Source organism: Protopterus annectens, chromosome 6.part0, assembly GCF_019279795.1.
Source record: "Protopterus annectens isolate FY-2018-M chromosome 6.part0, PAN1.0, whole genome shotgun sequence".
Lineage (NCBI taxonomy): Eukaryota > Metazoa > Chordata > Ceratodontiformes > Protopteridae > Protopterus > Protopterus annectens.
This window is the reverse complement of record NC_056737.1, coordinates 560,092,287-560,105,305: the sequence shown is the minus strand read 5'-3', so window position 1 is coordinate 560,105,305 and position 13,019 is coordinate 560,092,287.

The window sequence follows — 13,019 nt, the reverse complement described above, 5'->3', positions numbered from 1 at the left end:
CTATTTTAAATCTCTAACCTTCAAACCAATATCATAAATCTATAACTAACTAAACTTGCTAAGGATTGTAAGATAAGACTTTGTCTAAATCTTGTAAATAACTGTGTAAGGAAAATGGGCTAAAATTACAATGAAAACATGCAGTATTGCACTTATTACTCATATTTCACGCATCCTCATGTTGATTTAGGCATCATATAGTTTCATACCTTTACTGACAATTCCTTTGACCATTGCAACAGTAATCAGAAAATCTTTCTAGCTTTCTCTGCTTATATCGAGATCATATGAAGTTATCATGCATCTGTAGTTATCCCTTATCAGACCACACACACACACACACACACACACACACACACACACACACACACACACACACACACACACGCACACGTGCTCAGCCTAATAACCCTCTTCTTCTTCCATGACTTCCAAAATGGCACGCAGAATGCAAGTTGTGGCCTGGCTTAGGCCAAGTTGTGTTGTAAAATTACTTCATTGCTCTTGAATTCTGACAGGCAAGGCATACACTGCAACATTTTGTTTGTTGTTGTCATGTCTGTTTCACTCTGCTGATTGTTGTTCTTCCCAGATCACATTTTTCCATTGTTCCTCTAATCCAGCTGATATCACACCCAAAAGTTGCTTTGGCACAGTTATGTACATTGCCATAGGTACAGGACTCTGCATTTTCCAGAACAGTGTCTCAGCCATGACCGTTTTGTCCACTTGGAGAGTCTTTGCATTTTCTTCCTTAATTTCTACCTCCCATCTTCTACTGCTAAATCTAATTTTGTGTCTTTGTTAAAAGGTTGTTCTTGTTCTCTGTTTGCTATTCCCTCAGATGTATATGCAAAACACACACAGGCAAATGCATACACTGAAGAATGCAAGACCTTAAGGCAACTACTTAGTGCTCCACTAGTCAGTTTCCTTATTTCTGATGTTGTTTCTCTTGCCATCACTGCCTGCACTTTACCCTTTAGCCATGAAGCTGGCCAGTACCTCTTAGCAGAAAATTACATGACATTGAGTCACAAAGATAAGGTGCTATGGCACTTCCATGTCAAGGTCTTCTGTAACCAAGTCTCAAAACTGCATCAGCTCTAATGGAGATCTCCTTTTGCTTGTGAAAATACGCTTGTTATTACAATGGAAATTATTATTCCTAGTAAGGCAGCTAGCCTTTACCTCAAAATTACATTACATTTGTTTGATGTTAGAAATTAATAATAAGCTTAGAGTCTGTCCTTTTAAGCATTTTTAGTATACTGCTTTCTCACCTAGCCCATGTAGTCTTAAATGCCTCTGTGGATTCCCCTTCCACTATATATTTTAGTAATCCATTACATGGTTAAACAATCCTCTGTTACAAGGTACTTTTGAAGATCCAGGGAGTCTTTGTAACTTTCATCATCAATGCTGCTAGCTTATTACACTGGTAGTTTATCCTTCTCCAGTCATATCCCACTTGGTAGTGGTCCTATACAAGTCCTCTGGCACTTCAGCACAGGCCAGTGATTCCCTCAAGAACTCTATTAGGTGATCTGTCAGCAGACTGATCTGAGTACTGGGGACCCTCGAAGGCAACACATGTAACTCACATTCTTAATCCTTCAATACACCAGTCAGTTTCCTCTAATTTTCCACCCATACCTCTCAAATGTTATGAATTTCACAGAATGTCCAGATTTTTGACTCATATTCATAGTTTGTTCCTAATAAAATTAGTGTTTTCCTGGTAAATTATTGAGGAGTGAAGTCAGAAAATAATGTCAGATATTTCAGTTTCAGGATTCATATCCTTCAGAAAATGTATGCTAGTGCAAAACCTCTATTCTAACAACTTTCTATATTTGTAATAATAATAATAATAATAATAATATACTGCAGTGGTGGTGCTGCGATAGCGTTGTCGCCTCACAGTAAGATGTTGTCCTGTTCGATTCTCAGCTAAAGCATCTTCTGTGTGGGAGACATGCATGAGTGGGCGTACCTTTGTTGAAGGTTGTACATCAGGGCTGGCAACTCTGTACGTAAAAATCTACTGCCAATCATTAGCGGACTGGAGTTCTGCTGTGGCAACCCCTAACCGGGAAAAGCCGAAAGATACAACAACAACAAAATAATAAAAATAAAAATGTGTACCTGATTTTGGACCTTTGTCCCTCCCCCTTATGTTTGTCCTTGTCCAGATGATTTGCACAGACAGGTTGAGTGATATGTTCCTTCTGTAATTTGGAATTTGTCCACTGCTCTTCTTTCTCTTCCTTACTTCCCTAATAGCATAATATTTCATTGATTTCCTTTGTAGTACCTCTCCATAATGTCCCTCTAATTTTACGCCAACCTAGCCAAGCTTATCCCGCTATTATTTATTTCCCCTTTGTACCTAAATAACCCTTGGTTTCTCCTCTCAACTGCTTATGTTAGTTCCCTCTTGCATGAGGTCCTTTCTGCCATCGCTTAATTTATTGCCCTTCTCTTTACATCTTTTCAGCATGTTTCCTTCATCTTCCACCTCCAGGTTTACATTTATTGCATGTCCTAATATTTGCCCAAATTGAAAGCCCCTTTTTTCCCATAACCCTGAAAGTGCCTTGTTATACTTCACTGATACCCCTTCTGCTACCCTTTTGTACATTGAAGGCTATGAGGTCAGAAATGCCCTGGATTAACCATCAAAATTGAAACACTCATGAGACAAAGGGACAAAGCTTTGTTTACCTGAAAAAAAGTCCATATAATGTCTTCCTACATGAAAAGTACAGATCATTAAGAAAACAAACAAGAATAGTCACAAACTCTGTCAAAGCCATTTATTTTAGAAGTAAGAGTATGTTTGCTACCAATAATGCAAAAGACATTTTTTGGAAAGAAATAGAACACCTAATGACACAGGCTTTCAACTGTACCTCTTGCACCAATAATGTCCATAATAACCGTAACACAAACCCATTAAGGGGTTAAAGAAGCATCATCATCTCTTCCACTGAAACCATCACTAACACATTTCCTATCCCCATCTGTAACCAACAAACAACTCAAAGTAAACCTCCAGCTCAAGTGAACATTCTTGAAGAGTATGCAGCCCCCTCCACTTGAGCTGTTTCTGAAAAGGAAACTAAACGATTTTTAAAGAACTTAAAACCATTCATGTCTCCCTTCACTGCATTCTGCCTTAACTTCAATAGGAAGGCAGCAGACAAAAAAAACAAATCACCTAACTTACATTTATAACATCTCACTTAACAGAGGAATTTTTCTACATACCATCATAGTACGTCTTTCTAACCTACATCAGCCTAATACCTATCAAGACTATTAACTTATCTCATTCTTTGCCATCTTGCAAACATTTTTGAAAAGGCTCTTTTTAAACTATTGTGTATGTGTGCATAATATGACCTGAAAACGATATATTTCTCATACCTAGCTGAAAGGATTTATTTTATTTCAGTTACAATTCAGAGTCTGCTATTTTAAGCATTCATTGTTGTTTCACAGGGATTGCATTCAGGAAAGATTCTTGAGAGTCCTTAGTTCAAGTTACAGTCAAATACCTAAATCTTCCTTTTACTTCATTTACAAGTTAGTCCTTCAAAAGAGGTGACAAACACTCTGTAGAAGTTTTACATGAATGGGTCTGAAATAAGAGCAGGCAGCTTATATTATACATACAACAAATGACAAACTGATGAGACAAGCTTTAATTCTTTAGTTCTAAGAACAGAAGGAAAACAGTTGCTTTTGATGAATTTTTTTCTGAAAAGCTGTAAAGGACCATTTGAAAACAGCTGTATATGTGATGACCATCTAAGATATAAACATATTGCATACATTTCTAATAAAGTTCACTATTCCAGTGTTTAAACCTTAGGATCATTGAGGAACATTGACTCTCTGATGCTATGGTTGTAATTAATAATAATAATAATAATAATAATAATAATAATAATAATAATATCCATTTGTTAACCAGAAAGGATCAATGGGCTTATAGTCTCTTTTCAGGGGTGACCTGGTAACAATGTGTGGTTTAATGACTTGTTCAAGGTCACACAGTAAGCAGATAGCAGCCTAGTGAATCAAACCCTGTACCACAAGAATAACATCTCACAACCTGAAATCTCTGTGCCAGCTAACAAACATCCTCTCTACTGCTCCATGTTATGCTTAAACTCATTAATACTTCTTTAGATTTTATCTCACGTGCCAATTATTCTTTAACTTTGGTGTAGTTATAATGATGTGCAGGTCTTACTTTTTATTATAGATAAATCTTTAGAGAAGATTCCCTTAAATTTTTATCCCTATATACAACTGAGTGCCTACCCTTGCCTGACGTAATTTTGATTATACAATGACTGTCCATTAATAATCTAAAATGAGCATGCTGACTGGCCATCCCAACTAGCGTGCTCATTGTAAATCTGAGAAAATACCAATGGAAAAAGGTCTGGCCACCCAGACTTTATCCCGTTGGTATATTCTGTAAGTTTTATTTTTTTTAAACAAAAAAAAAAAAATCTGTATTCCGAACTCCAGACATATGAGAGAGACAAAATGGAGAACATACTAGGAAAATCAGGTACATTATTTAAAGCTAAAGACATGTACCTGATTTTCTTTGTATTTCCTCCATTCTGTCTCTCTCCTTCCCCTAAAATGTCTGAAACTTTTTTTTTTTAATTAAAAAAAAAAAAAAAATTAAGAGTAACGGGGACCTTTTCTCCATTGCTTCCTTTCCAAGGCACTGATGTACTGGGTATGCATGGGAACACAAGTCCCATATGCATGCGCAGTACATTAAAAAAAGGCACCAGGATATTACCAGCCAAGGAAGGATAGTTTGGTGCCGTTATACAAAGACATTATTTAAGAAAAGTAAATATTTTTTTCTTAAAAAATGTCATTGTATAATAGCAATAACTGACTCTGTGGTGTAGTATACTAAGATTTACCCACAGTTGGCTTTATTTAATCACTCAGGCTTTGCCCTTGTGTTTAAACCACACCAGCTGTGGGTAAATCTTAATATACCACACTGACGTCACCGGTTGTTGCGTAAATAATACATTCTGATTGTCAGGGAAATCTTATCTCCCAATAATCTTCTGTCATCCTGCCCATGTATGATAAATAAAATAATGACAGAATAATCATAGGTTTGAATAGATTTACATCGGCAATATCATAGAAACAGAAAACAAAATTCTACTCACATAATGACTTATTTGATGTTTTAAACAATTATGACAGGAATGTTGGATACTTTCTGGGCATAGTTTTAAATAATAGTCTAACCTGTATCAAGGACCTTGTTCTAATGACTGTGCCATGCTGTTTGCATGTCAGTCTTTTATCTAGTACTATACCTAGGGCCTTTATACATACAACCTGCTCTTTTGTTACATAGTAAGATATTGGTATTAATTACTCTTTTTTTCAAAAGTCATATACCTGTATTTCAGTATATTGAAATTAATCCTAAGTCTTCCTGATGATTCACTTTTTCATATATTCTTTTAATTTAAGCATATCTAAATCAAATGTAATGATAATCCCTAATTCACAGTTCTCATCATACTTTGCTAACAATGCAAAACATGACCTGGAAAATATTGAAAACACTAGATTACATATCATTACTAAGGACTGTACCCAGCAGAGAACCAATCCTTAAATATCTTTTAGCTGACTTTTCCCAAAACACCAACAGTCTGACATCTGGAAACCCATGATTCACCCTAGCGGTAACCTATTGATTAATGTTGCTCTTTAACCATAAAACATTGTTTTGTTATCTGGCAAAGAATCAAATGGTTTGGTTAAATCTAAGTATACAGCTATGACTGTAAAACTATGATCATTAGTCAAACTAAATAAACCATACAATTCCACAGTTAATCACTGCAGAATAAACTGTAATTGATCTCTGTTGTATAATATCAGTTTAATTGTTAAAACCATTCTATTGAAACAATCTGATTGCCATACATTTTTCAAATATTTTCCAAGAGTAGATGACACTAACATGCCTGAGGTATTATATCAAAGATCTGTCCCTGCACTTATAAATAGGAAGTAGCCATTAGCTAAGCTGATTAGATCATAAAGTTCTACAAGGTTAATAAAGAAGTCTTAAATAAAACCATGTTGTGCAATATCAGTTTTCTCATCATACCCATTCTCTTGAATGAATTTGGTTAGCATACATTTTTCAAAGTATTTTCCAATAATATATGAGACTAACATGTCTGTGGTGTTAAATCAAAGAACTATGACTGCTATTATAAATGAGAAACACCATAGGTACACCTATGTCTTTCTGAGGAAGATATAAACCACGTATTTCACTGAACATTAAGTTTGTCTGTATATGCACAGTTCATATGTTCATAGGAGGTTACTAGGCTAATGGCCATAGGGCCTTTACAATCCTAGCCATGTATAAATCCTGTGTACCCTAACTGACCATAGTTAAATAGTCATTGTTAGCAGACTAATTCTATGGTCAGCACTGACTACCCCTGTCCATGAGGGCCAAAGATGCCACTCCTGCAGTGAATTTATGGTCACCCATCCAATTGTCAAGGTTGGGCTTAAATAGAGTCATTAAGGAGATCTGTTTCACATGAACTGGGAGCTTATTAGATTAGTGTCAATCTCTGGTACATATATCTGTCTCTCCAACATGTTTTGTAATGTCACAGGCTAGGTTGAGATCCCTGGAGCTAGCGACTCTTGTCCCATTTGATTTGTGAATGTGCAGCATTTCCATTAGGGCAGAGTCAAAGACTTCTCTGTAGGCCAGGCACAGGTCACCTCTCAGCAGCCTGTATGATACAGAGTACAGTGACAGGGCTTTCAGTCTTTTCATGTAAATCATGTTTTGGAGGCCCAGGATTATCTTGTTTAGAAAGGTACAGTTGAGTACGATTACCATAAATGTAGATGTTCAAGTGTATTCACTGTTGTAGTCATCACATATGGGTTATCCGGCTCCCGGTAGCCCTCAGTCAGCCCAAATACCAGAGTCCTTGGTATATGACGTTGACTGCCATGGTTGTAAAACTGATGTCAGCACATCAGGTATAAAGGGAGGCAGCTAACGCCATTTCCTCAGTTTTTCTTGCCTTAACTGTCAGGAGCCCCCAAGGCTAACCCAGGAATGGTAGCACCCTGGACACATCATATAAAAAATAAAAATTTATACTCTGTGCCTTAGGAAAAAATGGGGAATGGAGAGTGGGAAACCAAGACTGCAAAAGTGAATACACTCGAACATCTACATTTATGGTAAGTGTACACATCTGTACTATGTTCTTTGTGTTTCACTGTTGCAGTCTTCACATATGGGTTGATTCCCAAAGTCCAGTAAGAAGACAAAAGGGGGGATGAAGGATCACAGATTAAGGGTTGGTAAGGAGGCCCTGCAAAATTGCAGAGGCAAAACCAGCCCTGGATTTAGAAAACACAGGTAGATTGTAATGCTTTGAGAAAGTATGAACGGAAGACCAAGTAGCTGCTTCTAGAATATCCTTAGTAGGTACACCTCTCAGAAAGGCTGCCAAGATAGAAGCTGTTCTAGTAGAATGGGTCTTAATACCCTGAAGGGGAACCTTCCCATGCTGCAGGTAACAAAAGTGAATAGAATGAGCAATCCATTTGGAGATGGTTTGTTTTGAAATAGCTTTACCCTGAGCCCCAGGAGCAAAACTAACCAATAACTGTTAAGATTTTCGAAAGGATTTAGTCCTGTCTAAGTAAAATCTCAGCTGTCTATGCACATCAAGAGAGTGCAAAATCCTTTCCCCTTTATTTTGGGGATTGTTGAAAAATGTAGGCAGGTGAATAGACTGGTTAAGGGTTAAAATGGAAACCACCTTAGGCATAAAGGAGGGATTGGTTCTCAGAGAAACCCGATCTCGGTGAAAAATAATGAAAGGTTCTACTGCCATTTAGGCTTGCAGCTCAGATACCCTTCTAGCTGAAGTAATAGCTAAAAGGAAAGCAGTCTTTCAGGATAAAAACGTCAAATCTGCAGAGGCAGCTGGTTCAAAGGCAGGCAGAGTACATTTTTCCAGGACAAAATTAAGATCCCAAGCAGGTGTAGGAGCTCTTCTGGGAGGTCTAAAATTACTAGCTCCCCTCAGGAACTGCTTCATCAAGGAGTGAGAAAAAATGGGTTGCTCAAAAGAACAATGAGCCAAAATTGCTGAAGCGTGAATTTTGATTGAAGAAAAGGAAAGTCCATCATTAAGCAGTCCTGCTAGGTAATCAAGAATAAGTGAAAGAGAAGGATGAGAGGATCCTTCTCCTTTAGCTAGCATCCAAGAGCAACATCTTTTCCATTTATCTATATAGGATTTTCTTGTGCTAGGCCTCCTGGCCTCATGAAGAACTTCATCCACCTGCTGGGAAAGATTTAAAGTATTAGCCAGGCAGTTAAATGCAGAGTTTGAAGATGAGGATGAAGGAGTTTTCCCCTTCCCTGAACCAACAGATCTAGTACCAGAGGAAAATGCCAAGGTTGAGCCTGGGAAAGGCTGTGAAGGAGGGGATACCAATGCTGCCTGGGCCAATCTGGAGCTATCAGAATAGCCTTTAGTTTTTCATCCCTTATCTTTAGTAGTACTCTGGGAAGAAGAGGCAGAAGAGGGAATGCATAAACTGAGAGATGCGTCCATGGGAAGGACAACGCATCCACCCTCCAAGCTTTGTTGTGAAACTCCCTGGTGCAGAAGGTTGGAAGGAGATGATTGATGTGAGAGGAGAAAAGATCCACTTGTGGGGTGCTCCAGTGATGAGTGATGTGATGAAAAGTGACCCTGTTCAGTTGCCATTCATGAGGATCCAGAACATGTCTGCTCAAATGATCCACCAAGGTGTTTAGCCTCCCTGGAAGATACCGGGTTATTAGATGTAAGCCCATGGATGCTGCTAGGGACCATAGTTTTATGCTTTGTCTGCACAAAGGGTAAAAGTGAGTCCCCTCTTGCTTGTTGATGTACCACATGACTGTGATATTGCCTGTCCTGATCAGCAGAGTCCCATGGTAGAGTAGATCCTTGAAAGCCAGCAAGGCCTGCTGCACTGCCATCAATTCTTTCAAGTTTATGTGCAGATAAATCTACTGGGTGCTCCAAGTCCCCTGTATCCCTCTGCCCTCCAGATGAGCCCCCCATGCAACATCTGAGGCGTCTGTGGTTAGAGTTTGGCTGGCAGGCGGTGGGCAGAAAGGCAGACCCTTGTTCTGAGAACAGGCTGTCACCTACCAGAGGAACTCCATTTGTAGACAGGGAATAAGGGGAAGAATCAAGTCCAAGTCCTGTGTGTGTTGACACCAAAGGTTCTTGAGGTACCACTGAAGTTTTCTCATATGCAGTCTTGCATATGGGATCATCAGGATACATGAAGCCATGAACCCCAGTGCTTGCAGGAATTGCCTTGCAGAGAGCTGGGTCATGCTTCTGTTGAGGGAGGAAAACCATCTGTGTGGCTGTATTCAGACTCGCTCCCAGGAAAACAATCTCCCTTGAAGGAACCAACTTTGACTTCTTTTCATTGAGAGTGTAACCCAAAGAGGTGAGAATGTTCTTCACGAAATCCAAATCCTTTTCTAGTTGCTCTGGGGAGTTTGCTTGAATGAGACAGTGGTACAGGTAAGGATAAATCTGAATGCTTCTCTGCCTGCAAAAAGCAATGGCTGGAGCCAGGCACTTTGTAAAAACTCTGGGAGCAGTAGATAAGCCTAAGGGCAATGTAGAGAATTGAAAGTGTCGTTCCACAGCCCTGAAGGGAAGAAACTGCCTGCAACTTTCCCTTATTGGGATGTGCAGATAAGCCTCCTTGAGATCCAGAGTTACCAGCCATGAATCCTTGCCCAGCATTGGTAGTAACTGTTGAAGGGTGAGCATCTTGAATTTGGGAATCACCGGAAAAGTGTTTAGAATGAAATGATCCAGAATAGGGCACCAGGTGTACCCTTTCTTGGGTACCAGAAAAAGCCTTGAATAAAAACCTAAGCTGGCTGATTTATAGGAACTGGCTCTCTAGCCCCTATAGTCAGTAGAGAAGAAATTTGAGTTTGTACCTCTGCCCTGAAAGTTCTGGGTATGTCTGGGTATCCTTGTAAAACAGGGAAGGAGTGAAGGTAAAACTTGTAACCTTGGTTTACTATATTGAGCACCCATTTGTCGTCTGTGATGTTAGACCATACCTCTGTGAACCTGGCTAACCTTCCCCTCAAAGGAAACCCAGGGTGCGCAGAGGTAAGCAGAAGAAGACCGGAGTCATTGAGAATGTTTGCTTTGGGAAGCTGGCTTATAACTCCCCGATTTAGCAGAACAAGAATGCCATTGTTTAGCCCTTTGAGAGGCAGAAGCCTGCCTCTGGAAGATCTGAAACCCCCAGGCCTAGAGCGACCCTGCTTGCCAGGATCAGGGAAAGACCAATTCTTGGAAGGATAATGCTTACTAAACCAAGGAGGCTGAACCTGAAGGAAATCTTTTACAGCTTGCATAGATTTTGCTTTATCTTCCAACTTCCTTAGTACCTCCTCAGCCTTATTACCAAAAAGATTGTCCTTGTGCAAAGGAACATCCAGCAATTTAGATTTAACTGGTTCAGAAAGAGGCTGCTCCCTGAGCCAAGCATGCCTTCTAATTAAGGAACAAGTGGGTGCTGCTCTGCAGGAAGCCTCCAAAGTGTCAAAACCACAATGAAGTGAATGCATATTAACTAAAGTGGCAGAATTCAGTAAGTCTTTTAAATCTTTGTTTTCTGTCATGGAAGGAATATTTCCAAGTTTAGCCTTAATAGCCTCCAAAGTATGCTGCTGATACTTAAGCATGTGAAAAAGACAATTCATGGATCTAATGGCAAGAGTTGCAGAAGTATAGACTTCTTTACCCCACATGTCCAAGGCCCTAAATTTCTTATCAGAAGGCACAGGGTTTTTAGCAACAGTAGCCTTAACACCCTTGGGGCTTTGAGAAATAATTTCTGGATCAGCAGTAGGGTTTTTAAAAAGGAATTGATGAGAGTCAGGAACCCTGTCATACCTGTCTGGTTTTCTGGGGGCAGGAGGAACAGAATTAGGAGTTAAAGAATTTTCCATGAAAACATCATCCACAACTTCCAAAACTGAAGGTATAGCCAGAGGTTTATGCTGTGGCAAATCTAAAAATTCCCTGATTCTTTCCTTGGACTGTGGAAAATCCTGACATTCCCATTTAAAATGCTCCTTAGGAGTATTCAAAGTATATCCAAAGGAAAAATCATCTGCAGGGGAGGCAGAAGGGATAGAGTCCTCAGCATCAGAATCCTCAAAGCCAGTAAAAAGTTGAGAATTTCCTTCTTCACCAGCAGACATACTGGAAATCTCAGAATCTGAGACAGACAAAACATCAGGAGATAATTCCCTAGTCCTCTTTGAAGGGGGGGATGAGAGCCCCTAATCAGGGAAAGATCACCAGTCATCTTTACCAACTGGGACTGAGATACAGGAGGGGAGGCCGATGCCTGCTTGTGAGCAGGTTTGTGGCTGGAAGGTTTGCTAGCAATCCAGAGGGACTCGGGAGGCCTAGCAACTGCAGAAGTCTGAATTAAGGTAGTCAGTCTGATTTTGGTCTCATGTCGAAAAGAAGAGGCATCAGAAGCCGGTGCCTGCAAATCGGGTCCGGACCCATCTGAGGTGGTGAAAGGCAGAGGGTCTGCAGATGAAATAACAGCATGTGGCATAGAGGACTCCATAAAGGTCACAGCAGAGGCTTGTGGCTGAAAGTCTGCGGACTGCAGGGACTGTGAAAGTGCCTTACTGAGTACCGCTGAGCTGACTACCAATTTCACCAGTGTATCGGCAGTAGATTTAACCCTAGGCCTGTTGTGGTCCTTGTCTTTGCATTTCCTACGTATATCCGAGTCGGGAGACCAGCAGACGCAATGCCGACAAACTTAGGCTAGACTCCAAAATGCTTATACAAAATTTTAGCTCTACGGTGTATGGTACGTGGGTTAAAGGAAGCACAGAGATCACAGTTAGGGACGTCATGCTCAAGGCCCAAACAAGTTATACAATAGGAATGGAAATCTCAAAATGGAATCTGTTTTTTACAGGCAAGACAGTTATTAACTTTATCTGACATTCGTTAAAGGAAGAAAAGAAGATCCCCAACATTGTACTTATCTGAAGGCGCCTTCAACTTAGTAGTCGGAAAGTGAAATTAAGGTAAAGATCCGACCTGCACTAGTGGGAATTGCACCTACTTCAGGCTCCATGGCAAGAAAGACTGAGGAAATGGCATCGGCTGTCTCCCTTTATACCTGCATGCTGACATCACTTTTACAACCGGCAGCAGCCGACATCATATACCAAGGACTGTAGTATTCGGGCCGACTGAGGGCTACCGGGAGCTGGATAACCCATATGTGAGGACTGCAACAGTGAAACACGAAGAACATCCTCTGTGGTCTGCCTAGTTGCTGCAGGTGCCTGGTGAGACACATATAGAAGGGAGCAGTTCTTGCAGTGTTTCCTGATCTGTTATAGCCACAGATCAGCTGCCATGTTATTTATTATTAAACCAAAAATTCAGTTGCTACAAGTAATGGTATGCTGTTTCTTTGAAATCCAGGGCAATCCCACTTCATTTATATAGAATTCATAATATCAACAAGTACTAGAATTGTTTCAAAACATGTAAGGAGCACTGCTACCCACTTGTGTCACTTTTTTTCTAAGGTTTGAAGAATAATGATTAAAACAGTATATTTATCTGATGCACATAGGACAGATGTACCAGTCCTAAGATACTATTTCTTGTACAACTAATTCCCATGTTAAATCTTTAATTTCTCTTTTTGGTACATTTTAAAGCATTTCATTGACAATGGGTTTTGCTTTTAGTTGTATTATTTTTTTTAAATATTATATGAAACATTCAAATCATAAATCCACAGGCATGATGGCTATGAACTTTTAAAAATGAGGAAGATATGGAACGCCATTAGTA